The following is a 26,643-nucleotide window of genomic DNA, read 5'->3' as shown; positions in this document are numbered from 1 at the left end:
GAAATTATGCCCATTTTATCTGTATAGCAGCCAGTTTAAAAAACCATCATTGCTGGGACCCTGTAAAGAGTTATAAAACTTATAAATACCTTTGAGATTGCAACATTCAAAAGAGAAAACAGGAAAGAAAAAACTCTGTAGCTCTATTTTCTTTGCTTCTACTGCAAAATTTGTTCTTGTTTCCAAATGTGGGCACACCCATGGTAATCTGTTGTTCACATGGATGTCATCCGTCTTGTTTTGGTAAAAAGAAGGTAGAGAACAGTTGAGACAGGGGCAAGCTGTTCCTTTTATTAAAAAAATGTTTTTTAAGTTTATTTATTTTGGGAGAGAGAGAGAGAGAAAAAAAATGAGTGCACGTGAACAGGGAAGGGAAGAGAGAGAATCCCAAGCAGGCTCCGTGTTGTGAGCACAGAGCCCAGTGCAGGGCTCGATCCCACGACCGTGAGATCATGGCCTGAGCCGAAATCGAGTCGGATGCTTAACTGACTGAGCCATCTGTTCCTTTTCTTTTAAAGTTACTTTAAAAATTAAAGAATATTTCAGGCATAGGGAGGAAGTATAAGGAATATTAAAGAATTGAAGTGTTACGTGTTAATGTAGTTCTTAAAACATGGTATGTATCGTTCCATAAGCCTGACCCTCTTCCTGCCTTACAGAGGTGTAATGTCCTGAATTTGGTGTTTATCATTCTCATGCATATTTTTACACTTTTCTAAGTACAGATTTATTCCTAAACCTAAATAGAAGGTATGTGATTTTTACCCTTTCAACCAGTTTCTGAATGTACATTATTGTTAACCGTAGGCACAGTGTTGGACAGCGTATCTCTAGGAATTTTCCGTCTGGCACTACTGAAACTTTCTATACACTGAACAGCAATCCCTCATTTCCCCTCAAAACCATCTTTCTCCTTTGAGCTTTTATGAGTTTGACTGTTTTGGATACCTCATATAAATGGAAATCATGCCGTATTTATCCTTCTGTGACAGGCTTGTGTCGCTTGGTGTGATGGCCTCAGGGTCCTTCCGTGTTGTCACGTACAGCAAGATTTCCACCTTTTTAAAGGCTGATTAATACTCCCTTGTTTGTATGTGTCACATTTTCTTTCTTCATTCATCTGTTGATGGACATTGAGGTTGTTTCCACCTCTTTGCTGTCGTGAATAATGCTGCAGTAAACGTGGAAATGCAAATATCTCTTTGAGATCCTGGTGTCCTATGTTTCAGATCAATATCCAGAGGTGGAATTGTTGGATCCCATTCTAGTTCTATTTTTAATATGTTAAGGAGCCTCCATACTGTTTTCTGTAGTAGCTGAACCATTTTAAATTCCCATCAGCAGTGCACAAGGGCCTCTATTTCTTCATATCCTTGCCAGCTTTTGTTATTTTTTTTGTGTTTCTTTTTAAAAATTTTCTAATTTTTTAAAAGTAATCTCTCCCCTCGACATGGAGCTTGAACTCGCAACCCTGAGATCAGCAATTGCACATTCTGCTGACTGAGCCAGCCGGGTGCCTGTTGTTTTTGTTTTTGTTTTTGCTTTGTTTTGTTTACAATAGCCATTCTAACAGGTGCGGGGTGATAACCTCATGGTTTTATTTGCATTTTCCTGATGATTGGTGATGCTCAGCATCTTTTTATAATACCTGTTGCCCATTTGTATGTCCTTTTTGGAAAAATGTCTATTCAAGTCCTTTGTGCATTTTTTAATCGTGTTCATCTGTCTATCTATTTTTGCTGTTGAGTTGTAGAGGTCCCTATATATTATGGATATTAATTCCTTACCGGATATGTGGCTTGCAAATATTTCCTTCCATTCTCTAGGTTTCCTTTCACTTTGTGGATTGTTTCCTTTGCTGTGCAAAATCTTTTTAGTTTGGTGTAGTCCCACGCGTCTGTTTTTGCTTTTGTTGCAAGACCAGTGTCATGAAGCTTTTCCCCAATTTTTTTTTTTTTTTTGGCACTAGAACCGTTTTAATTTATGATACGTATCTGCCAATCAGAGAAGAGGTTTATGCGTGTACAACTTTATCAGTTAACATCTGCAAGCATACATGACAGTGATCTCAGTTTATAAATTCATCAGGGTCAGAGCAATGGACCAGTGTCTCTTTACTGCTCTGCTTACCAGCTGTAAATTACAGATGCATTAGTGTCCTTTTGTTGCTCTTCTTTGACTCTCCTTGTCCAGAGACATTTTGTTGTCAAGTTTCAGTGCAGCTCACCTCCAGCCAAAGGTAATCTTTTTAGATAAGTGCTCAGTTGCTACGGATTTTGCTTATAATTATAACCTATTTAATCACAGAAGAAGCTCTGCAGACGTGAAGTTCAAGGTTGCATACAATAACAGATCACAGTTTTGAAGTCGAGCACAGATTAAAAACCACAGATGTACCACTTATGTAAGACACACACCAATCATCTTTTAAGCTGCACAGTGACTCCGTATGAACATTATTTTTTTTTTAAGTTTATTTATTCATTTTGAGAGAGATGGAGAGGGAGAGAATCCCAAGCAGGCTCCACACTGTTAGTGAGGAGTCCTATGTGGGGCTCTAACTCCCGAACTGTGAGAGTATGACCTGAGCTGAAGTCGGATGCTTAACTGACTGAGCCTCTCAGGCGCCCCTTTGTGAACATTATGTTTTATTTTTTGTGTATTTTTTTATTATTATTTTTTTAATGTGTATTTACTTTTGAGAGAGAGAGAGACACAGAGCGTGAGCGGGGGAGAGTCAGAGAGAGAGGGAGACACAGAATCTAAAGCAGGCTCCAGGTTCTGAGTTGTGAGCACAGAGCCCGTGCAGGGCTCGAACTCACAAACTGCGAGATCATGACCTGAGCTGAAGTCGGATGCTTAACGGACTGAGCCACACAGGCTCCCCTTTATGAACATCATTATTATTTTTTTTAAGTGCATCTATGACAATCAGTCACACAAAGTTTTTCAGTGCCAAGTACCAGTTGGTCATGAAACGTGAGTGAGCTTGAGGCACTGTCCATTCCTAAGGTTCAGCCAGAGATTGGCCAGAGCATTGGAACACCTCTGCTTAGGAAGGCTGTTTCCCTCCCTCCTTTCCCTCACCTTTTCGTTTGGTGTTTGGCTGCACATGGCTGGAATGCTTTTGATCGTTTTGCAAGTCAGGAGAACCAGTGATCTAAAACTACGCCAGGATCCTAAGTAGTCCTCTCTGTCCATTTCAGGCTGCTGGTTGGTAGGTCCCTCTCAGGGCCTTCATTCCTCCTCCTGTGACTCCCGGAACGTTGATCAGAAGGTCAGAGCATCATCACCTCTAACTCTTTGAGCTAATGCCTGGCTGACACTGGAACGTCCAGCCCGGTCTCTTTGAAAATCACTCACAAAAAGAGCTTCTGCAGGACTTCATAAAACCTGGAATTGCTATGAAAATGTCTGATCTTTATAATCCAGGCAGCGAGCATTGAAGGGAAGCTTCCAGGAGGCAGTTGGGTCCTTACAATCCAAGCAATCAGTGGTTGAATTAAAACGCGAGCTTGAAGCTCCATAACCCTGGGTGGAAAGAGAAGCTAAGGACTGGTTGAGATAGCTGGTGACTGCACCGGTACCCACAGGGCTGAGTGTGTCCCCCGGTCCAGGAAGCTGGTGACACATGGGGGTCAGGTAACATCCTTGGCCCGTGCCCCCAAATAGGAAGCTGAGCAGCATATCCTTGACCGTCATCTGAAGCCTGTGTATGGATCACAGGATAGGACCTGTGTATGCAGGAAGAGGAGGGGGACAGGGAATATGACAGTGGGGAGACAGAATCTGGAGTCCAGATAGACTCAAGAACACTGCTTCTGGAAACGGTGGGCACTGAGGTTCTAGAGAAGGGAGCGAATTGGCTGCTTGTTCCACTCTGTGAACTCGGTTCCTGATCTGGAGGTTTCTTCATTTTGGCTTTGTTTGACTTTGTTTTGACCTCCCTTCTGTTGTTGCTGCTGCTACTGGCAGCACTTAGCCCGTTGATTCTTAAGCCTGGTTCTTTATCCTGGACCTGGACAAGCTGATTTTCAGCACCACCTCCACGGCATGAAGATGTCAGGGTACCAGGTCTTAGCAGACAGCACTTCGAGCGTGTCTGGCTGCACCTGGGTGAACGTTATCCTCTCCTGACTCTGGGGGGTGGGGGGTGGCCAGGTGGCCCACTGAGGGGCGCAGCAGGTACGTGCCCGAAGTGGTCAGACTCAGCCCATTGACTGTGTAAGGTGGTTGCTTAAGATACCCTGCTAACGTTTGGACGTGCAACGTGCAATGTTTGGAAGTACCCTCTCGACTGGGGGTACCCAGCTAGAAGGTCTCTCTTCTCCTGGGGTGGGCAGGTTCTGGGTCCTTGGTAGGTGGGTTTGGAGTGATGGAACTAAGGGCAAGGCAGACAGACAGAGGTGCTGTTCTGTAGGCATCCTCTTCCTGTGTTTTCTTCTAGAAGTCGTCCAGCTTCAGGCCTTAGGATTCAGCCTCTCACCCACTTTGAGTTGACTTCTGCATGTGGTGTGAGATCAGGGTCCAGTTTCATTCCTTTGCATGAGGATATCCAGTTTTTCTGATTATTAATTGAAGACATTATCCTTTCCCTTTTGTGTCCTCTTCCTCCTGGCACTCTTATTAAAGATCAGTTGCAGGGTATACGTGTGGGTGTATTTTTGGGCTCCCTCTTTGGTTCCATTCGTCTCCATGTCGGTCTTTACGCCAGGACCAGTTTGAGAAGAATTCACTTTAGTGCCTTTTTAAATATTTGGTAGAATTCACCAGGGAAGCTGTTGGTCCCGTGCTTTTCTTTGTTGGGGCGCCTTGGATTACTGATTGAACTTCCTTACTAGTTAGAGATCTGTTCAAATTTTCTGTTTCTTCTTAATTTGGTCTCTGCAGGTTGTGTATTTCTAGGATTTTTTCCATTTCTTCTAGGTTATCCAGTTTGTTAATGGATATGATCCAAAAGCACAGATCCTTTTAGTTTCTGTGGCATCAGTTATATTGTCTCCTCTTTCATTGCTGATTTTATTTATTTGAGCATTCTTTTTTTCCTTAGTCTAGCTAAAGGCTTGCCAATTCTGTTGCTCTTTTTTATTTTTTATTTTTTTCAAAGTTTTTTTTTTTATTTTATTTTTGGGACAGAGAGAGACAGAGCATGAACGGGGGAGGGGCAGAGAGAGAGGGAGACACAGAATCGGAAACAGGCTCCAGGCTCCGAGCCATCAGCCCAGAGCCTGACGCGGGGCTCGAACTCACGGACCGCGAGATCGTGACCTGGCTGAAGTCGGACGCTTAACCGACTGCGCCACCCAGGCGCCCCGCTGTTGCTCTTTTTTAAAAAAACAAGTTTTAGCCTTTTTTCCCCCCCATTTGCTCTCTTTTTTAATTTATGCTCTAATCTTTATTCTTTCTTTCTTGCTGCTAACTTTAGACTTTAGTTTGCTCTTTTTCAAGTTCCTTGAGGTACAAGGTTAGCTTATTTATTTGGGAATCTTTCCTCTTTCTTAACATGGGTGTTTATCACCAAAAACTTCCCTCTTAGTATTGCTTCTGTCCTATCCCGGAAGTTTTAATATGTTGTGTTTTCATTTTCGTTTTTTTTTTTTTCCAAGATATTTGCTAACTTTCCTTTTGATTTCGTCTGTGACCCATTGGTTGTTCAAGAGCGTGGCAGTTAATTTTCACATGCTTGTGAGTTTTCCCAGTTTTCCTTCTGCTTTTGATTTCTGGTTTCATTCCACTGTGGTCAGAAAATATACTTGGTATGATTTCAGCCTTCCTAAATTTGCTGTGGCGCATGTTTTCAAACAAGATATAAATTGTATCTGTTGAAAGAAAGTAGAGTTCCAAGGAACGCAGACTCTGAGAAGCAGATAAACACGCAGGAAGTTTACTAAGGAAGTTTTAGGATTAATGCCCGCGAAAGAGACGGAAGCAGGACTGGGCAGAGAGAGAGACTGGGCTGCGGTGCAGTCACAAGGAAGCCCTCAGCCCATCCCAAGGGGAGTGGAGAGGCGGGCTGGCCCTTCAGAATTGCCCCAGCTCTGGGTGAGGGGTCAGGCACTGAGCTGCCCCTGGAGAGGGGACATGACTTGGGTGAGGTGACCCTGCTCAGCTGAGAACTGTCAGCCTGCAGCACTCCCAGTGGCTGGGGGAGGAAGCCCTTCAGCGCTAAAGGAGACCTAGCGGCACAAAGATCTCAGGGTTCGCCGCGGTGCATGTTGTGTGTTCTGTTCTTGCCTTCTTGGCCCAATACTATTTTATTTAAGGTTTGTTCATTTTATTTTGAGAAAGACAGCGTGAGCAGGGGTGGAGCAGAGAGAGAGAGAGAGAGAGGGAGAGAGAAAGAAATTCGAGCAGGTTTCACACTAAGCCAGATGCAGGGCTCCATCTCACCACCGGGAGATTGTGACTTGAGTCGAAGTCAAGACTTGGACGCTTAACCGACTGAGTTACCCAGGTGCCTCTCAATTTTACGTTTTTTTGAGATTTGTTCATATTAATGTCCGTAGCTGTAGTCACCCATATTAATGGTCTTACAATATTCAGTTTTTTCCCTAAACGTTTACTTAGTTTTGAGAGAGAGAGGGAGAGAGATAGAGTCTGAGTCGGGGAGGGGTAGAGAGAGAGGGAGAGACAGAAGCAAGAAGCAGGTTCCAGGCTCCGAGCTGTCAGCACAGAGCCTGACGCGGGGCTCGAAGCCATGAACTTTGAGATCATGATGTGAGCTGAAGTTGGATGCTTAACTGACTGAGCCACCCATGCGCCCCTACGGTATTCAGTTTTATAAATATGTCATAATTTTTAAATAGATTTCCCTATTGACTGACATTGAAGTTTTGCAGTGTTTCACTGTTAAAAAAAAATGTGGCTATGAACATTTTTTATATATCTCCTTAATGTATGTACTTAAGTTCATCTGGGTTATGTAACCAGAAAATTCCTGGGTCTTAGGATATGGACAACTTTAACTTTCATAACTACACTGTAATGAAATTTCTCACTAAAGTGGTTTTACCTTGCTTTATACCCTTAAGACACTTGTTATTGTCAGACTAATTTTTCCAGTTTCATGGATATGAAATGGTATCTCAGTGTGGTTTTAATTAGAATTTTGTTGAATTCTGGCGAGATTGAGAATTTATGTGTTTGTTAGCTCCTGGGGTTTCTACTGTGAAGTGTGAATTCCAATTACGTGCCCATTTTCCTATTATTTTATTTATTTTATTTTATTTTATTTTATTTTATTTTATTATTATTTTTTTATTTTATGCTTTTTAAACAGTGTTTTAAATTTATTTTTAGAGACAGCAAGAGAGCGGGGGCGGGGGAGAGAGAGAGAGAGAAAGAGAGAGAGAGAGAGAGAGAGAGAATCCCAAGCAGTCTCTGCACTATCAATGCAGAGCCTGACATGGGGCTTGAACCCACAAGCCATGAGATCATGACCTGGACTGAGATTGAGAGCTGGACGTTTAACTGACTGAGTCATCCAGGTGCCCCTCTTTTTTTTTTTTTTTTTAAGTTAATTTGTAGACAGTCTTTATATATTTTTCTTATCCATTCTTTGTTATCTCTATGTGTATACTTTCCTCCTGGATTGGGGCTTAATTGTTCACTTTTGAAATAATACATTTCGCTGAATAAGAGTTTCCTTTAGATGCAGTCAGATTTAACTAGTCCTTTTCTTTGGCATTGTTTCTTTGTGTCTTATTTTTAAAATACTTCCTTAGGCTCGGTCGTATAGAAATATTCTCCTCTGTTTTCTACTACAAGTTTTGAAAGTTTTGCTTTCCACAGTTTCACCTGCAATCCATTTAAAATGGAGTTATGTGTCTGTTGGGAGGTCTAGAAACCTCATGTTATTTTTCTCTGGACAGCAGGTTTTCCTGGCAGTGCTCGTGAACCGGTTCATCTTGGCTGCACCACAGTGCGGTGAGGTCCTGTGGTCTATTTGTGGAGACCTTTTGGGGGTTATCTTGTGCTCTGGTCTACTTGTTTTTTTCCCCCCGCTCCAATTTCACACTTTTTTTATTGTCTTTATTTCTCTGTGTTGTGTTGTTTTTTGGTAGAACCAATCCTCCCCTCTCTTTGTTCTTTAAAACTGTTGTTACTTTTTGTCTTTAGATCTCTGATACGCATTTTAGAGTTGCGTCCAATGAAAAACCTTCCTTTGGTTGAGTTCATGCGCTGAATTTATAGATTCATTTGAGGAGAACTGGCATCTTTGTAGAACAGTGGGTGTTTCCCAGTGTTTTCTTTTTTTTACTGTTTATTTATTTATTTTGAGAGAGCAAGCACGAGCGGGGGAGGGGCAGAGAGAGGGAGAGAGAGAATCCCCAAGCAGGCTCCGCAGTGTCAGCCCAGAGTCCGGTGGACACTTAAGTCGGGCGCCCGGGGTGGCTCGAGTCGGTTGAGCGTCTGGCTCTTGCTCTTGGCTCAGGTCAGGATCTCACGGTTCATGAAATCGAGCCCCATGTGGGCTCTGTGCTGACAGTATGGAGGAAGCCTACTTGGGATTCTCTATCTCCTCTCTCTCTGCCCCTCCCCCGTTCTCTCTCTCTCTCAAAAGTAATAAATAAACATTAAAAAAAGAGAGAGAGACGCATAACCGACTGAGCCCACCCAGGCGCCCCTCACTGTTTTCTTTAATACCCATATGTAGGTCCTCTTACTGTACACAACATTTTTGTAACTTACCTTTCTACTTGAATACACTTTCATGTTAATAAATAAATGTCTTCACCAACAATTTAACAACTACACGATAATCCACGTGGCTAGAGAGTCATTTAATCGTGACATTTAGATGAACATGTTTCACAGTGATTATTCTGGAACTCCATCTTTCTCATGACAAAATTACACATGCAGCTACGTTTTATTCTAGTACTGCTGGGATATTGTATATAATTAAGTATTTATCTGAGATGTGTTCAGGTGTAAGGTGCGAGAAAAGTATCTAACTGATTTCCTCCCCATATGGTTAACCAGTTTTCGTGTACTTTGTCCTTTTGGTTTGACTGTCTTTGCCTGTTTTGTGTCACCACCCAGCAGCCATCAACAGTGCACACCGTAAATGTTTGAGTAAGTGAACCAGTTTTTAATGTTTGCTTTATTTTCAGAGGTGTTTTCTTCTGCGTTGACCTGTCGGTTCAAGCCAGTACCACACTGTTGGAATGATCACAGCTACTAGAACAAGACTCCCCTCTCCTTCTCCTCCTCCTCCTCCTCCTCCTCCTCCTCCTCCTCCTCCTCCTCCTCCTCCTTCATCATCATCATCATCACACTTTTTCAGATTTTCCTAGGCTATTTCTGCACCACTTTTTCCCCCCTGAACTTTAAGTAATTGGCCACTGTCCCTTTAAAACTGTTATAATTTTGATTGACAGTATATTCATTTTCTGAAGAAACTTGAAGATGTTTGTATGTAAAGTTTCTGGCCTGATAAGTACTGCATGTTCCTCTAGTTTGTAGATTCTGGAATTGTTGGGTTAGAGAAGATAAATCCCCAGATTTCCTTTTCGATTGAAATTCAGGGCAATTAAAGAAATTCGGTGCAGCCAACAGGATCCTAGCACATGTTTATTCTGTAAAGACAAAACGTTTTTCTATATTGAGCAGCACTTCAGCGGCTTTGCCTCCTTCTTAAAAAAACACGGCTCACATGGTGCCACACGCTCCCTGTCCGGACAGATACTTGCAAATAGGTAACAGCTGACGTGCTGTTTGGTCAAAGACCTGGTTTTTCTTTAATATGGCCTGCCCTCTCCCCTTTCTCCCACCAATCCTTAAAGGAATTCTGTGCCCTCACTTCCCTGGTTTACCTTTTTTAGGGTAAAGAAATAGGCTACAAAGCTCGTGGGCACGAGGGAAGTCTGCATAACTCTTTTTCACACCTGCTTGGATTCTGGCAGTGGTATTTGCTAAGTGGGGATGAAGGCTGGTGTGTCATGTGTTCTCGCAGAGCACTGATGGCTGCAGGCCAACCCATTTAGCCTTTGTTTTTTTTTCTTGCATAAAACTGCCTATTTTTCACTTCAGATGGGGGTGTTAGGCACTTGAGAGATGTTTGTTCTTGTCACATGCACGCCATCTGCGATCTCCTGGCATCCTACGCAGGTTCCCAAGTTGGCCAGAGTGTCCGCGGGTCAGTGCACCGGATGGTCAGGGTCTTAGCCTCTGTGTGTTGGTGGAAGCGGTGCTACTGAACACACTCAAGTATCCGACTGGGGCTGTGGACTCAGTTTTGGAAAGTTCGAAGAAGCCCTTTATGTAGAATAATTTCGGCCTTGAAGAAAAGTTACAAAGATAGTACGGAGAGCTCCCATATGCCCCTCACCCCATTACCCCAACTGCTGCTTCTTACATTATCCTGTGACATCTGTCACAATTAAAGAGCAAGCGTTGCTACGTTACTATTAACTAAAACCCGCACTTTGTCCACATTTCACTGGTTTTTCCCTAACGTCGTTTTCCTGTTCTGGGATCCACATTCCATTTTATTGTCCGGTCTACTTCACTTCTTCTGGTCTGTGACAGTTTCTCAGACTCTCCTTGTGTCTGATGACATGGTCGGTTTGGGGAGTACTGGTCAGATACCTTGTAGAATTTCCCTCAGTTTGGGTTTTTCTCGTGTTTTTCCTGATTGGACTGGAGTTGATGGGGTTTTGAGAGGAAGACCACAGAAGCGAAGTGATATTCCTGTCACATTGTATGAAGGGGATATGCCTTATCCCTCATGATGTTGACCTTGATCACCTGGCCAGGGTAGTGTTGCCAGGTGTAAATTTATATCCCACCTTCTTCCATTCTCTGCTCTTTGGAAGCGAGTCACTAAGCACAGTGTAGACTCAATTTAAGAGTTTCGTTAACTGTCTCATCTATCTGTGCCCTATTATGTCTCAGCCACGTCTATTATTTTGTTGTACTCCAAATGCATAGATTTTGTGTTTAAAGCCTTAAGAATAAATAAAAGTTTCCTAGGCTTAAGTGGGATTTGAAGTATCTGGTAGCTGTATTGAGTCTTCATTCCATTCCTTTTATGTTTGGTTTATTGGTTTTATTAAAAAAATCTTCATACCCTGGGGGCACCTGACTGGCTCAGTCTGTGAGCAAGCGACTCTTGATCTCAGGTTGTGAGTTCGAGCCCCACATGGGGCATAGAGCTTACTTTAAAAAAAAAATTGTAAAAATCTTCATAGCCTGTACGCTATCTCCTGTACCACACAGCCTACTTTGTTCTGCTCAGATGGTTGCACAGCCTGTACTTTATTCTTCTAGCACAAGGAAGCCTCATGTCTCTCTTACTGTTGGGAAAAAAAAGTTTAGCATAAGAACATTTTTATCCATACTGAAGCTTATCTAGTAAACACTGCAAGATACTTAATTCTACTTAATGTGATGGAAATCTTTCTATTATAAAATTGTGTTAAACATTTTTGAGTTTTAATGCTCTCCGACACCTGTCCTAATATCATAATAAGCTAGCCTACCACACGCCTTGGCCCCCTGGAAAGCAGCTGAACCTTAGGAGTTCAGATTAGAGATCACTTGTTGTGTTGTTTGTGGGGTAAATTTCTTGATGACTTTGATTTTTTTTGGTCTGATTACTCCTTTTGGACACAACTCAAATGACTTTATTTACTTTTCAAGTCAGTTTCTAAGAATTTAAAAAGGAAAGAAGAATTTAAAAAGAATGATGTATTATTGTTTTAGCATCTGACAGGAATGTTCTTGAAATGATGTATAAATTGGGTTTTTGTTCATTGAATCAACATTTTATGTGCTCTAAGGGAACTTACTGTTTTAAAATTTTTTTTTTTTTTTTCAACATTTATTTATTTTTGGGACAGAGAGAGACAGAGCATGAACGGGGGAGGGGCAGAGAGAGAGGGAGACACAGAATCGGAAACAGGCTCCAGGCTCTGAGCCATCAGCCCAGAGCCCGACGCGGGGCTCGAACTCACGGACCGCGAGATCGTGACCTGGCTGAAGTTGGACGCCCAACCGACTGCGCCACCCAGGCGCCCCGGGAACTTACTGTTTTAGAAAATCTTGTGAGAAATTTGTGATGCCCCAGAATGATCAGTTTTGCAAATCCACATCTGCAGACCCTTAATTTCATCAACAGTTGTGGATCTTTCATTTAGCTGGACTGGTTAGAGTGTGTTTCCAGCACATTAGACCTTCATGTTCCTACTTATTGTGAGCTTATTTTTAAGAAACCATTTTGAGTATGTTCTAGTATTTTGTCTTTCAGTCAGTCTTAGAGTTCAGTACTGGGGGAGGGGGGAGAATTCAAAAAAATACATTTTAAGAGAGTTTTTGCTCACTTCATGGTTATTTGGTATGACGACTCAGAAACAGAATAACGTTTTGAATCGACCACAGGGGAAATCCTTTCCCTGGCCCCTCAAGTCTACTTTCAGTCCAGTCAGAAGATTCTTAAATTCATGTGGGGGATTCCCACGTGCTCTATTATAAGTCTCCCTGAAAGTTTTCATAGATGTGTAGAATGTCGGCTAGTATCACATACGTTTTATGTCTTGGTGTGCGAGGGCCGTTCAGTGTACCGTTCCTTTGTTTTAATATTACTCATTCTTTTTTCTAAGTGTGGATGTGCAAGAGTGAGAAAGGCTGAGTGGTATAAAATGAAATATAAAAAAAATGAATTCACTTGTTCTCAGGTAGGCTAAAGATCTATTAAATAAAAGATCTTTGGGTGAATACTAGCTCTTCTGTAGTGAGTAAAGAGAACTCTAGAACTTTGGAGACGGGAGCCCCTTTCCCTGCCTTCCACGGCACTAACCGTGTCCTCCCTGGCTAGCCGTGGTTGTCCTGTCCTTTGTGCTCAGAGTAAGGCATATTTTTACTGCTTAGATCTGGCAGATGGGCTTCCCGCAGTTACTATTCAGGTCAGTGTCTAAGGTCTTGAAGCGATCTTCAAAAAAATGATAAACACTGAGCCATTTTTGGGAGAATATACTGGATGAAGAGCCATGACATATTGTGAGAAAGTCAGCCAGAAAAAGTGTGTGTGGACCACCTGTGCCGTGCCCTGTACTTGCCTGAGCTTGTGTGAGGGGACCCCATGGCTTGTGTAGGGACAGCGTTATGTTTACCTTTCTGTCCGTTCAGTCACCCTGCCCCCCCAGGATCATGTGTGAAAACCCCCAGCGGTAGACAGGAGCCTGCCATCAACCCTACCATCTACTAACAGACTATAGAAACGATCCCTGAAAGTGTAGTCTTCAACCCTACCATCTACAAGCACCCTTGGGAGGTTTTCCTCCATGAGGGGAAGACTCGCATCTGTGTGCAGAAAGCAGCCCCTGGGCCTGGTCTGCCCTGTCCTGCAGCACCTGCACAGGCCTCAGCGGGTTTGTTCTCAGGGAGGGTGCTCCAGAGGGAGGAAAGGTTGGGGGAAGTGGGTGGGCGACAGAGACTGCCTTTCCCCTACGGCATTGAAAAGTCCTCCCAGCCCTGTTCCAAAGCCAACAAACGGTAAAATAGAATTCCTCCTGAATTGTCACGGTTCATTCTCAACCTTTACATCCCCAAAACTTACCTAACATGTTTTCATGGAAAACTCAATTTTTATGTTCTTGTGCCAAGAAGACTCAGATCTGGGAGGATGCTTTAACATTGTTATCCATCTTTAATTTCCCCCTTTTACATTTTACTTCTCCTCTAAAACCCCCTGTATTTTTCCTCTAGTTGTAAAATTTCAGGAAATCTCCCATTTAAGTCAGCTTCTGTTGGCCTGTCTGTGCTCTTTTTAGTGGTTTTGGTAGCGTTCAGGTTTAAGTGGCCCTGTGTGACAGGTGTGCGAGATTGTGCTGCCCGGGCTGCCTCGTGGATTCCCGTTCCACCCCAGTGCAGAGGGAGGCCGTCTTCAGAACCAGCGTGCCTCTCAGGCATGGTTTCTTAAGCTGCACAGTCATTACCTCTTTCAGTGAATTTTTTTCAGCTTCATCTCTCTCCTTAACACTAAGATGCAGAAACGTCAGTCTTAACGTCAAGTTACCCGTCTGATTTTAACTTGATCCAAAATCAGAGCACCTAAAAGTGGGTTGCACCGGAGGATGTAACGCCTTTGCCCGGAAGGTTGACTCCTGCCCTGGGCTGTTAGCATTCATTCATTCAACAGACGTTTAGGTCGTGCTCATTTTGAGCCAGGCTCTGCGATGAGGTGGGTGTACAGAAACAAAAAGCTCCAGTGCTGTCTTCAGTAAGCTTCCAGTCTAGTGAGAGGAATGGAGTGCAGTGTGATAACAGCACTGGGGAGGGCGTGCAGTCCAGACACTCAGGACGTCCTTCTGCAGAAACGGACATGAGACACCCAGGTTTGGGAGGGTGGATACGAGTAAACTGGGAGAAGACAGAGAGCCAGGGGAAATGTCAGACTCTGGTGGTGCTCCTGGGGGGAGGTTGCTGTGTATTTAAAGGCCTACAAAGGCTAGAGACTAAGGAACATGCTGGAAACTGCAGGACATTAAGACCTGCTTGAGGTCAGGGTTTGTTAAAACTCTTCAGATAGTTTAGTTAAGCACACGTGCCAACATTGTGTTAATAACAGTTTTGCAGTGCAAGGGAAGAGGCCCCTGGTAGGTAGACTCAAAGATTCACTCTTAGTAGGGGTGGGGGTCTGTTATAGGAGGAATGATTGAATCATCGTTGGGAAGAATGTCCGGTGAAAAATCTTTAGACTCTAACTAGTCTAGTTGATAATTGATAGCCATCTAGGTGAATGGTAATGAGTTCGCCAGAACAAGCCTTAATCTTAAAGTTCATTTAAAAATTGCCTTAGAAAAAAGGATTTCTCTGGAAAGCTGTTGATTTCTTCCCACTAGGATGTTAGGCGTTATATAGTAAGCAACTTGGTTCTGTTCCAGATCGGGTTTGGGGCAGTGTTTCTTTAATAGGTTCAAGGTCACAGTGGAGTGCAGTCCAGTTTTCAGGGTGCTGCTGGTGAAGAGCTTTTTTAACCTACCTTGAGGAGAGTTTGGATTTTTATCCTGAGGGCAATAGGGAGCCATTGCCTGTGAGAGGAGTTTAAACCCCAGCCATCAGCGTGGGCGTGGATTAGCTGCAGCGTGAAGCAGGAGCAGCAGGAGAGAAGCTAGCAGGAGAGAAGGCTTTAATGTTCCCTCAAAAAACCGACGAGAGCTTTGAGTTCAGGCGTGTCTCCCCCTTGGCCTCCCCCACCTCTCCGCCTGGAGCAGCTCTGAGACCGCCTCGTGTGGTAGTTGGGGAGTAGAGGTGGAAGTTAGTAGTTGGTTTTCCTCCAGCAGAGTTGGTTTTAACTTATTCAGTTTAAAAAAATATATATTTTTTTAACGTTTGTTCATTTTTGAGAGACAGAGTGGAACGGAGGAGGGGCAGAGAGAGGGAGACACAGAATCTGAAGCGGGCTCCAGGCTCCGAACTGTCAGCACAGAGTCTGACACGGGGCTTGAACCGCGAGATCATGACCGGAGCTGAAGTCGGATGCTTAACCGACTGAACCACCCAGGTGCCCCTAACTTACTCAATTTTAAATGGTGACTGCTCTCGTCACAGTGAAAGAAAATGTGATACTGTGAAGAAGATGCTGAGAAGGTTCTGGAAGCAGCAGCCAGGTTGAGGTAAGAGTTCAGAGAAAGGGGTCCAAGACCCTGTGGACCTTGTGGCTCCGCCTCCAGGCCTAGGCCCCGTCGCCTGCCCTTCCCCCTCCAAGGATTGGGACCCATCTCTGTCCTGAGACAGTTTCAGAACCTCGCTTATCATCTGGCCTTGGCCTCGAGGTCGTTAGCGTATTCCTACTACAGTTTGCTGTGATTACAAAGGATTCTGCCCTTCCTCAGAAGTCTGCAGGCAGAACCTCCTTCAGTGCGTCTGCTGTGGTTAAAATAGAACCTTCAGAGATGCCCTTGCCCCAGGCCGCAGATCCGTTGGCACGGGGTGACCTGTGCTGTGTTTTCTTGTCACTATTCCCTGAAGTTGTGGTGTCATTCTGGGCAGAGGTGTAGACGCTTTGCAAGCAACATCAGGGAACCTGACCTGGGGGTAGTTCTTCAGTGTTTTTGGTGGTGGTGGTGGTGGTGGTGGTGGCAGGTCACATCCCTCTGCCTGTCCTCTCCTTTGTTGTGTCCGGGGCCTTACTGTTCCAGCGTCTTTTCTGGTCTCTTTCATGACCACGTTTAATCGTTTTCATGTCAACATATTGCCGTGAAAATAATACTGCATAATTACTTGATGTAGATTGAATGGGCATATTTGAGAATCTACAATTCTCTCCTAAAGTTGATGTGAACAGGAACCTATTCTTAGCTTTTATTCCCATTAGAAATCTGTATTCAAAATACATAATTATTCTCCTTTTGTTTTTTAAATGTTACCCAGATTGCAAAAATACCTGCCTCTAAGAACTCAAGAGGACTTACTCTGTGGGAACAAGAGGTAGTGAGTCATACCTGCAAGCCCGGAAATGAGTTTTTTTGAGCCTCTTTGAGGAGGTTTCCTAGGGAAGCATGTATGCAGTAATTAAAGGATGAGGAACTAGGGGGTGCGTACTTGGAGGTCTGATCCTCAGGTGGTGTGCTCCTTGTCAGATTGAGACCTCAGTTTTTGTTTTGTTCATTAAAAATAATAAAAAAGCTTACTACTTAATTATAGAAAAACACACTATTATTAGGGTGCGGCTGTGGGGGGGTGTGGGTGTGGTGCTTTAACCTTACCTTTTAAACACTTTCTCTGATGAGAATGTTCATATGTGTTAATGCTGGCTTATTTGGGAAAGTAGGAGAGACGTTACTGCTTCACGTGATTTCAGTTAGCTGTGAAGTTATTTGGAAAAGCAGATGATGTTTTCGTGTGCCTCTATTTGAGTTGGTTGCCATCAGAACTTGCAGCATGTGGAGAAGAGAAGCTTGCTAATCATTTGTTTCTTCTTTGTTCATGCTTGTATTTGTACGTGTCTGATGCTGGAGTTGCATCAGTCCACCTTGGGTTGTGCTGGCACATTCCGCCCTGGGACGTGAGGGCGAGAGTGGAAGGGCCATCCGTGAATTGGATTGGGACTCTTCTAGCAAGTAGACATAGCCCTGGCTTGCTGGAGATTTCCCTCTAGCTCTTCACTCTCATCCTTTTTGCGTGGCTTTCTTCTTGGATGGCCATAAGGATAAGATAAGCATTTCTCTTCCACTGTGAAACCCTAACGCTCCCAGACTTTACTTAACATGGACTTTCATTGAATTCCATTTTAACAAATACGGTGGCTTTTTGCATGGACCAGTGAAAGAGGAAAGTCCTGCTACGTGACAGACTCATTTTCAGTAGTGTTAGAAATAATCTGAAAAGCACCAGAATATTTAAATATTAGCAGTGCTCAGTTTAAGTAGGGTTATGTTATGATCCTAGATCAGGTATTTTCTAGAAATGTTGACAACAAGATGAAATGTAGAAGATGGCCCTTTTCTGCTGGACACTGAGAAGAGCCACTTCTCTGAGTACCCGTGGACTTTATGAACATCTTGAGCTTTTTGTCACAATAATGTGTATTTTCTTTTGGATGCAGTGGATACCCTTCTATCACCAAAAGCTCTGAGACACCGCTCTTGCACACATGTGACAGATGAAGTAGGTGAACTTTGTCGCTACGGCTTTTTCCTCTCCCGTAGTTCCTGGATCTGTGGAAGAAGTTAGGAGTAGCAAATCCTGGGGCGCCTGGGTGGCTCAGTCGGTTGGGCGTCTGACTTCGGCTCAGGTCATGATCTCACGGTTTGTGGGTTCGAGCCCCACATCAGGCCCTGTGCTGACAGCTCAGAGCCTGGAGCCTGCTTCAGATTCTGTCTTCCTCTCTCTCTGCCCCTCCTCCACTTGAGCTCTGTCTCTCTCTCAAAAAAAAAAAAAAAAAAAAAAAAAAAAAAAACCAACAAAAACCAGGGTGCCTGGCTGGCCTGGAGCCTGCTTCGGATTCTGTGTGTCCTTCTCTCTCTGCCCTTCCCCTGCTTGCACTCTGTGTCTCTCTCAAAAATAAATAAAACATTTCAAAACATTAAAAAACAAACAAACATGGAATAGCAAATCCTGGTCTGGAGCCAAGGCTTTGGCCCCCCACCCTCACAACATAAGGGAAAAATTTCTAATTCTTAGAGTCAAAATGTATGTAAGTGTACTTCATTCTTAAGAAATCCACTAACTTCTGGGGCACCAGGGTGGCTCAGTCAGTAGAGTGTCTGACTTTAGCTCAGGTCGTAATCTCACATTTGTGAGTTTGAGCCCTGCATGGGGCTCTCTGCTGTCAGTGCAGAGCCTGCTTCGGACCCTCTGTCCCCCTCTCTCTCTGCCCCTCCCTGGCTCATGCTCTCTCTCTCTCTCAAAAATAAACACTGAATAAAAGAAGTCCACTGGCTTTTTGGTGGTATCGATAATAGAATTCTACCCTTAATTTTAACTTGTTTCCTTTACCTATTTGAAATGTCAGGCTGTAGTTTATGACCTGCCTAAACTTATTTTTAAACAAGGCAGGTTATAAAGAAGGTAATCCTTCAATTTGTTACTTTTAATATCTACATTTTCACATTTTTTGAGATAAAAATTGACCTATTGATTGATTCATGCATTCATCTGCTGAATGTCTCTGATTTGCCAGTCACCGTACTAGGCATTGGGGATAGAGATTAAGACTTGGTCCCTATTTTAAAGGTGCTGGGGGCACCTGGGTTGCTCAGTGGATTGAGCATCAGACTCTTGGTTTTGCTCAGGTGATGATCTTACGTTCATGGGTTCCAGCCCCCCATCAAGCCCATGTTGAGCCCGGCTTGACAGCATGGGACCTGCTTGGGATTCTCTCTCCCTCTCTGCCTCTGCCCATCCCACATTCTCTCTCTCCATCTCTCTGTCTGTCTCTGTCTCTCTCTCAAAATAAATAAACTTAACGGTGCTAATAAGTCCACAAATAGAGACATACAAATAAATATTCTTAAGAGAATAGAAAACACTTCTGTAGCATTTACTATATGTAGGTAATGTTGTAAGTGCTTTCTAGGCATTAGCTTTAACTCATGAATTGATACAAAAGCCTTTTGAAGTTCTTACTATTATTTTCTCTGTTTTACACATGAAAAAGTTCAGAGGTTAGGTACTTGTCCCAAGGTCATAAAGCCTGTTTTGTTTGACAGTCAGATGTATTGAGTGCGATAACAGACCTGCCCATGGAGTGCCCTGGAAGGACAGGGTAGCGTCTAGTTGGGAAAATGGGGACTAGAAGTGTGAGTATCCATGAAATTTTCCCAAAGGAAGCAGTACCTGAACAAATGTATTCAGAGGAGTGGAAGAGCCACGAAATACTTCTTTAGGAACATAAAATACTACATCATAAATGAGTTCGTAGGTTGAATCCGTGACAGAATATTGGAAGACCGGGAGGGGCGCCTGGGTGACTCAGTCTGTTAAGTGTCCGACTTTGTCTCGGGTCATGATCTCACGGCTCATGGGTTTGAGCCTCCTATCGGGCTCTGTGGTGACCGCTCAGAGCCTGGAGCCTGCTTCATATTCTGTGTCTCCTCCTCTTCTCCGCCTCTCTCCCCTATTCACCCTTTGTCTCTCTCTGTCTCTCAAAACTAAACATTAAAAAAAAAAAATATATCGGAAGACAGGGAGATAGTAAAAATATACCAGATCCCTGCAGTCTTTGATGTAAATGACAAGGAAATATATTTCAATGTTGAGGCAAACCTTTGTTTCCAGTTAGTGTAAGGTATGGTAAAAACTTGGCATTTAAAAAAAAACCTAATGATAGTATTAATTTCCTTATACTCTGTCAGCATGTGGGTAAATGTGTGACCCCTTCAAACGTTCTAAGATGAATTTCCCAACACTGGATATTTTATCTTAGGAAACCTCTGGTAACCTGTAGAAATAGTCTACTGGTATATATTTTGAATAAATGCAGGGAAAGATTGATTTCTTCCAGAATAAAAGTTGGCAGGAACTGCCCAATTAGGTAGGTTAATTTTATCATTGCACAGTTACAAAGCTGTTCAGAAGGTGGGGTTGGCGGGCCCCGTGCTTGGCTCGGCAGCACTGGGTTGTCGCTTTGCTACCTTTCTGTAACCACTCCTGGCTTTTTTGAGCATCAAGCCATGTGGATGATCGTCCTTTGTCCCCTTGTAACCATTACAGTCTGCTGACTTTGTCATGACTCCCACTCCTCGCTCGAGACTGCCTCACTGTTTTCCACCTTGCCTCGGCTTCATTGGATGACCCACCTATTTTCCTTGGCTGCATGGGTCTTGTCTTGGAGCTTCTCATCACCAGCGATCTCCCCAACTTCTCCCCAGCTTCCTCCATCTCCCCACTCGCTAGGCCTTGTCTACTCGGGGCTCAGACGGTTAGTCAGAGATGTCCTTTTGGACCACACCCTCCTGTCCGTCCACCTTGGACCCTACCTCTCGTTTGATCCTACTGAGACCTCTAGTTTGCAGACACTTTTGCTCTGTACCTTTCCATCTTTATTTTCTTCCTGATTCAACTTAGAAACCATAGTCCATGTATTAAGTCACGGTCTTGCCCAAACCCTATACTCATACTCCCTGACCATTTTGTCCTTTGGCTTGCACATGGGCTCCTGAGTAGTGCCAGAGAAAGCCATATAGCTGGGCAGATTGGCACCTGGTCGCATAAATTCAGGTGGTGGCTCAGCACCGTGTGGCCGTTGCTTCTTGTTCTTCGGGGCAGCTGTCTGCCACTCTGATTCTTCATGGTGACTATTCCTAAGCTCTCTTCCAACTTCTGACTGCTCCTCCTCCCCACTTACTCTGCTCAGATGATGCACTCCTGCAGTAGGACTGTCAGTCCTACCTGCCCCTGAGCCTCCTCCTTTCCCCTTGGTGTCCGTGAGCTGACAGCCTCTTGCTTTTTCTTCTGCTTTTCATACTGTCTGAGTCATCTTTGTGGTTTCATCTCTTGTCAAGCTGACTTCTGTCAAAAGGCAACTACAAGATGTCTGTTTCCTTTTTCAAGTACAGTAAAACATTTTCACACTGCCGTCCTTTGCCTTCTGCTGGAGAAAGCTGGGATTTACTGTAGGGGGGCAGGCCCCTAGTGCACTCATGCTGTGTGCCTGCGTGTGTGCGTGCTCGTGTGGCCACGGGGCTCGGCTCTGTGATCTGGCTACCGTGTGCTGAGCCGTGTTCAGTAGCCATCTCCCTTGGCTGCTGAATGGTTCTGCCCTCTGCAGAAATAGTCCCCCAGGGTTTATTCTGCATGCACGTGGGGGAGAGTGTGATTGACATCTTTCAGGTTAGAAATAGGCAGGAGTTTCCCAGATAGATGGGTTTTGCTACTATTACAGTGTGCTACATGTGTCCTCTTCGGTGGCTCCCCGGTGCCTTTGCAGATTATCGAGGTGTAGTGAGGCGAGCGTTTTGGCTCCTGCTTCTGCCGAGTGGACCCCAGACCTTTTTATTTTTTTTTTTAATGTTTATGTATTTTTTGAGAGAGACAGAGATAGAGTGCAAACGGGGTAGGGGCAGAGAGAGAGGGAGACACAGAATCCGAAGCAGGCTCCAGTCTCTGAGCTATCAGCACAGAGCCCGACGCGGGGCTCGAACCCACAAACCGTGAGATCACGTCCTGAGCTGAAGTCTAGTGCTTAACCAGCTGAGCCACCCAGGCACCCCCCAGATCTTCTTCTTTACACTTCTTTGTACTCATTCTCTGACCTGCTCTGGAGGGCTGCTGCCCACTCCCCTGTTGCTCCTTCTAATTGCTGCCTCTGCATGGCTCCTTACTCCCTCATTCCACGCCCCTTTCCCTTGTTTTGTATTATTTCTTCGTAAAGATAGGAACATTTAGTAGACACTGATCATCGGTTAATTCACTATTTAGTTCCAGAGCTGGTCCCTTGGGGAGGCTGTAAGCACTAGGACAATGACAGAGCTGCCTTTCTGGTGATCATAGGAGAGAAACATTGAGATGTGTCACTCCAGTGTATTATGATGAAGACTGTTAAAGTGTAGGCTGAGCATTTCATTTACATCGCTTCATATAATCTTTAAAAAATCCTGTGAAGTTGCTCATTTTTTTTTTCTTTTGCCTTTATTTTATGGAGCTGAAAACTGAGGTTCTGAGAGGTGACATCATTTGGTCAAGGTCACTTAAACAGCAAGTTACCCAGTGGGAAAGACAGCCCGACATTTGAGCTGCAAAAGCTCACTGTGAATACAGTTTTCCTCCTCTGCCACATTGCCTCTGTTGGAGGGCTGACCCTGAACAGTAGAATTCAAGGTCTAATAATAGACTCTCAACACATTGAATGTTAGGCATGGGGAGAACTCTAACTAGCTAGAAACCATTAGTCGTAGTGTTTTTTATTCTTCCGTTATTTCAGTGGCATTGCCTGAAATTATATTACCTTATTCAGTTTACAGTGCATTTGTTATCACTAGGATTCTGATGCATAACATATTCTTACAAGAATATCTTACAAGCCTCCCTGTTAACTTCTTTTTCTTAGATTTTTTTTAACGTTTATTTTTGAGAGAGAGAGAGAGAGAGAGAGACAAAGCACGAGTGGGAGAGGGGCAAAGAGAGAGAGGGAGACACAGAATCTGGAGCAGGCTCCAGGCTCTGAGCTGTCAGCACAGAGCCTGATGCGGGACTCGAACTCACGAACAGCAAGATCATGATCTGAGCCGAAGTTGGATGCTTAACCGACTGAGCCACCCAGGCGCCCCTCTGTTACCTTCTTAAGAGCCAGATTCAAACTTCTACTTCACTATAGGTTTGAAATTTTAAGTACTTTACAGCCGAAGGAGAAAAAAAATAGGGTTATTTGTCACAGAGGGTATAAAGGAACTACTTTCTGGATCACTGAAGAGAACAGTGTTACTGTTAATGGTACAATTTTATCTCTTGCAGTTAGCCCGAGACCAGCACCTGTGTTCATCCTTCCTGGGAGCCTAAACTGCTCACATCCTGGGCTGGGCCTGGGGTGCTGACATGAACGGGGCCTCGGTTCTTTCTAAGGGACTAGCTTCAGTTTCCTATGTTCCGATCAATGTAGTTCCCACCCTCTCTCCCACTTTGACTCCTTTTGTTTTTATTGCTTCACTCCAGACAGCCGGTTCGCAGATTATTCTAAGAAATGGTTCTGTGAGAACTACTTAGTGAATTTATTCAGTGGTTTATTCAGCATCGCTGCCCACTAGGCACTGCTCTGAGTGCTGGACATGGGATAGAACAGGGCACCAAACAGCACCTCTGCCCACTTTTTTTTTTTTTCACTTTTAAACTGGAGTTGGTGAGTGAATTATGCACCACTGTTAGCATCTTGCCAGCAGAATCTGTGACTGTATATTTGCCATTACCAGTGAGGATTACACTACCTTTTTGTGTTGTTTTTTTGTTGGTATTAATTAGCATTCTTTTCCTTTCACTCAAAGCATTGCCTTTAGCATTTCTTGGAAGGCAGGTCTGGTGGTAATGAACTCCTTCAGCTTTTGTTCGTTCTGGAAAGTGTTCCTCCATTTCTGAAGGACAGCTTTGCCAGGTACAGAATTCTTGGTTGATAGTTATTTTCTTTCAGTATTTTTAATATACTATACTCTTCTGGCCTGAAAAGTTTCTGTTCAGAGATTCACTGATAGTCTTATGGGAGTTCCTTTTTTATTTTTTAAAGTAGACTTCATGTCCCATGCAGAACCCAACTCAGGGCTTGAACTCACAACCCTGAGATGAAGACCTGAGCTGAGACCAAGAGTTGGACGCTTAACCAGCTGAGCCACCCAGGAGCCCCTTTGGGGGTTCCCTTGTATGTACCTTCTCTCTTTTCTCTTGCTGCTTTTAAAATCCTTTCCTTGTCTTCCCATAGGCTTTCTTCAGTCTTTTATATTTTTTTTCTTTTTGTTCCTCTGACTGCATAATTTCCAGTGCCCTATCCTCCAGGTTACGGATTCTTCTTTCTGTGTGGTTAAGTCTACATTCAAAACTGAATTCTTTTGTTCAGTTATGTGTTTTTCTTTTTTTTTAATGTTCATTTATTATTTATTTTGAGAGAAAGAAAGAGTGAGCAAGGGAGGGGCAGAGAGAGAGGGAGACAGAGAATCCCAAGCAGGCTCCACACTGTCAGTGAGGAGCCTGACGTGGGACTCGAACTCATGAACCGTGAGATCATGACCTGAGCGGAAACCAAGAGTTGGAAGCCCAACTGACTGAGCCACCCAGGCACCCCCAGTTAGGTATTTTTTAACTCTAGGTTTTGGGTTTGTTTTTATTTTATTTTTTTGGTGGTTGCTATTTTCTTCTTTTTATTATTACTATTTTTTTTTTTTAATGTTCATGTATTTTTTGAGAGAGACAGAGATAGAGTGGCAAGCGGGGAAGGGGGAGAGAGAAAGGGAGACACAGAATCTGAAGCAGGCTCCAGGCTCCGAGCTGTCAGCACAGAGCCCGACACAGGGCTTGAACCCACAAACCATGAGATCGTGACCTGTGCCAAAGCCAGATGCTCAACTGACTGAGCCACCCAGGCCCTCCCCCTGATAGTTGCTATTTTATCAAAATTCTCATTTTGTTCATGTGGTGTTTTCCTAATTTTGTGTAGCTGTCTGTATTTTCTTGAAGTTCACTAAACTTTAAGACAATTACTCTGAATTCTTTGGCTAACAGTTCATAGATCTCTGTTTCTTTAGAGTAAGTAATGGGAGCTTATTATTTACCTTTCATGGTGTCATATTTACCTGATTTTTCATGATCATCGATTCCTTATGTTGATATCAGCATATTTAAATAATGGGGCTCCTCTTCCAGACTTTTCAGATTTGCTCTGGCAGAGAGAATTCTTCACCAGTCACCTCAATTTGAGTTACTGGGTGTGTCTGCTGGTAATATCTTGGGGCAGGTGGGACCTGCTCTTATGGTCTATTTTGGGGGGAGGCAGCTGTTTAAGCTCTGAGAATGTGGGTTGGGGGTGTCTGTCACTGGCTGAGAACAGTTGGGTAGGACTGCTGGCTTAGTTCCCGTGCAAGAGAGGCCGTAGGACGGTTTCTGTTACTGCCTGGATTCTCTGGTCAGAAATGGTCGGAATTGGGTACTGTATTGAGTCTTAGATGGGTCTGTGAACTAGCTTCCCTGCTCTGGCAGGGCAGCAGGAAGGGCCCCAGGGCCCATATACCTCATTGCCTGGAGACCTAAATCAGCCCAAAGTGTGCCTGAATTCCCTGCCTGGGTGAGGCCACCTGTTTTGCTCTACCAACAGGAGAAGCCGTGGGCTTTGCTCTCTGTTCAGGTGGTGTTGTATGTGGAGCTGTTGAATGGGCTTTGAAGCTTCCCAGGTGCTCCCGTTAGGTTCCCTGGTGGGACAGCCTGAGGGCTGTATTCAGCGATGAGCAGGGCTGTGAATTCCCTGCCTGGGCACAGTGGGAGAAGTAAATGTAAAACCAGTCAGGCTCTGTTTGTTGTCTTCACTGGAGCTGATCTGTACCCCAAGTTCCCTGGCCGAATAGGGTCTCTGACTTTGCTCTGCAAACTGTTGACTCCGAGTGCTCTTCTCTTGGCCTGAGCTGTGCTGGGCTGTACAGCTTCCAGGAGTTGTCACCAGCCCTTCTGGTCAGATGGGGCCAGAAGACCGTCTTCACAGTGTGCGAAGCTATGCCCCAGCCCCCTTGCCTGGGCGGGAGCGGGAAGGTCCACTCTAGACTAATTCAGTTTCCCCAGACAGGCGCTCTGGTTGGGAGGGGCCAGAAGCTACATTCAGCCTTGGCTCTGAATTAATCCCCCTGCCTCCATACCTGGTACTGGCTTTGCTCTGGGGGTGAGCCTCTCAGAACCTCTGTCTCTCAGCCAGAGTGTTGCTGGGCTACACAGCTTCCAGGAGTTGTCCCCAGCACTCTGGTCACAACTCTGGTCCAGGGTCTGGAAGACCCTTTCCACAGGTCCCTGGGTGTGGGCAAACTGGGCTCTTGGGGTGGAAAGATTCCTCATCTGGGGATCCGAGTCAGGCAGATCTGCACCCTGCCAAGTTCCCCAGTCAGGGTGCGCCCCCAACTTGGTTCTGCAGATGAGCAAAGCCACTGGTTGGGATTACTCTTAGGACCCTGCAGGTATGAACTTCCATCTGTCAAGATCCTTGTGCTGGTTGTTGGAAGCCCCTGCCCTAGCCTCCATCACAGTCGGAGTCCCAGTGTTTGAGCCCCTCAGATTCCCCTGCGATCCTCGTGGTGGGAGATCACAGTAGGGGGCTCCTAAAAGTGACCCACAGGGCCGGGCGTGCTGTTTGTCCCTCCTGGGTTCTCTTTTCCCACTGGAGGAACTGGTGGCCCATGGGAGACCTCTCCGTGGGCTGCACTGGCCCGGGGGCGGGGCAGCGTGGTCAACATGTGGCTGCTTCTCTTCTCCTTCTGATGCAGTCTGCCTTGGTCTCCGAGGTGCAGGGGGCACTTCAGCCTCACCCCTGTGTTCCGGGATTCTCTCAGTGGTGTCTTGTTCTTGAACAGATGTTAGTTGTTGTCATGGGGTGTGAAGTCAGGAACAACCTATGTCCCCATCTTGCTGGCATCACTCAGCTCTCTGCCCGCTTTGAACTTTTGTTCTGGTGTGGGAGGCGCCCGGTAAGCCAGTGAACATGGGATGTGTTGTCAGATGATGATAAATGCCGTGAGGAAG

The 26,643-nt window shown here is 44.6% G+C and overlaps 1 pseudogene; it reads right to left on the bottom strand.

Moving 5' to 3' along the window:
* Positions 1-3,384: 3,384 nt before the first annotated feature.
* On the bottom strand, positions 3,385-25,962 carry LOC122213213 (annotated as a pseudogene).
* Between the last annotated feature and the right edge of the window lie 681 nt (positions 25,963-26,643).

This window comes from Panthera leo, chromosome A2 (genome assembly GCF_018350215.1).
Source record: "Panthera leo isolate Ple1 chromosome A2, P.leo_Ple1_pat1.1, whole genome shotgun sequence".
Lineage (NCBI taxonomy): Eukaryota > Metazoa > Chordata > Mammalia > Carnivora > Felidae > Panthera > Panthera leo.
Note: the sequence above shows the minus strand (reverse complement) of the source record. Positions and strands in the feature narration are given on the sequence as shown.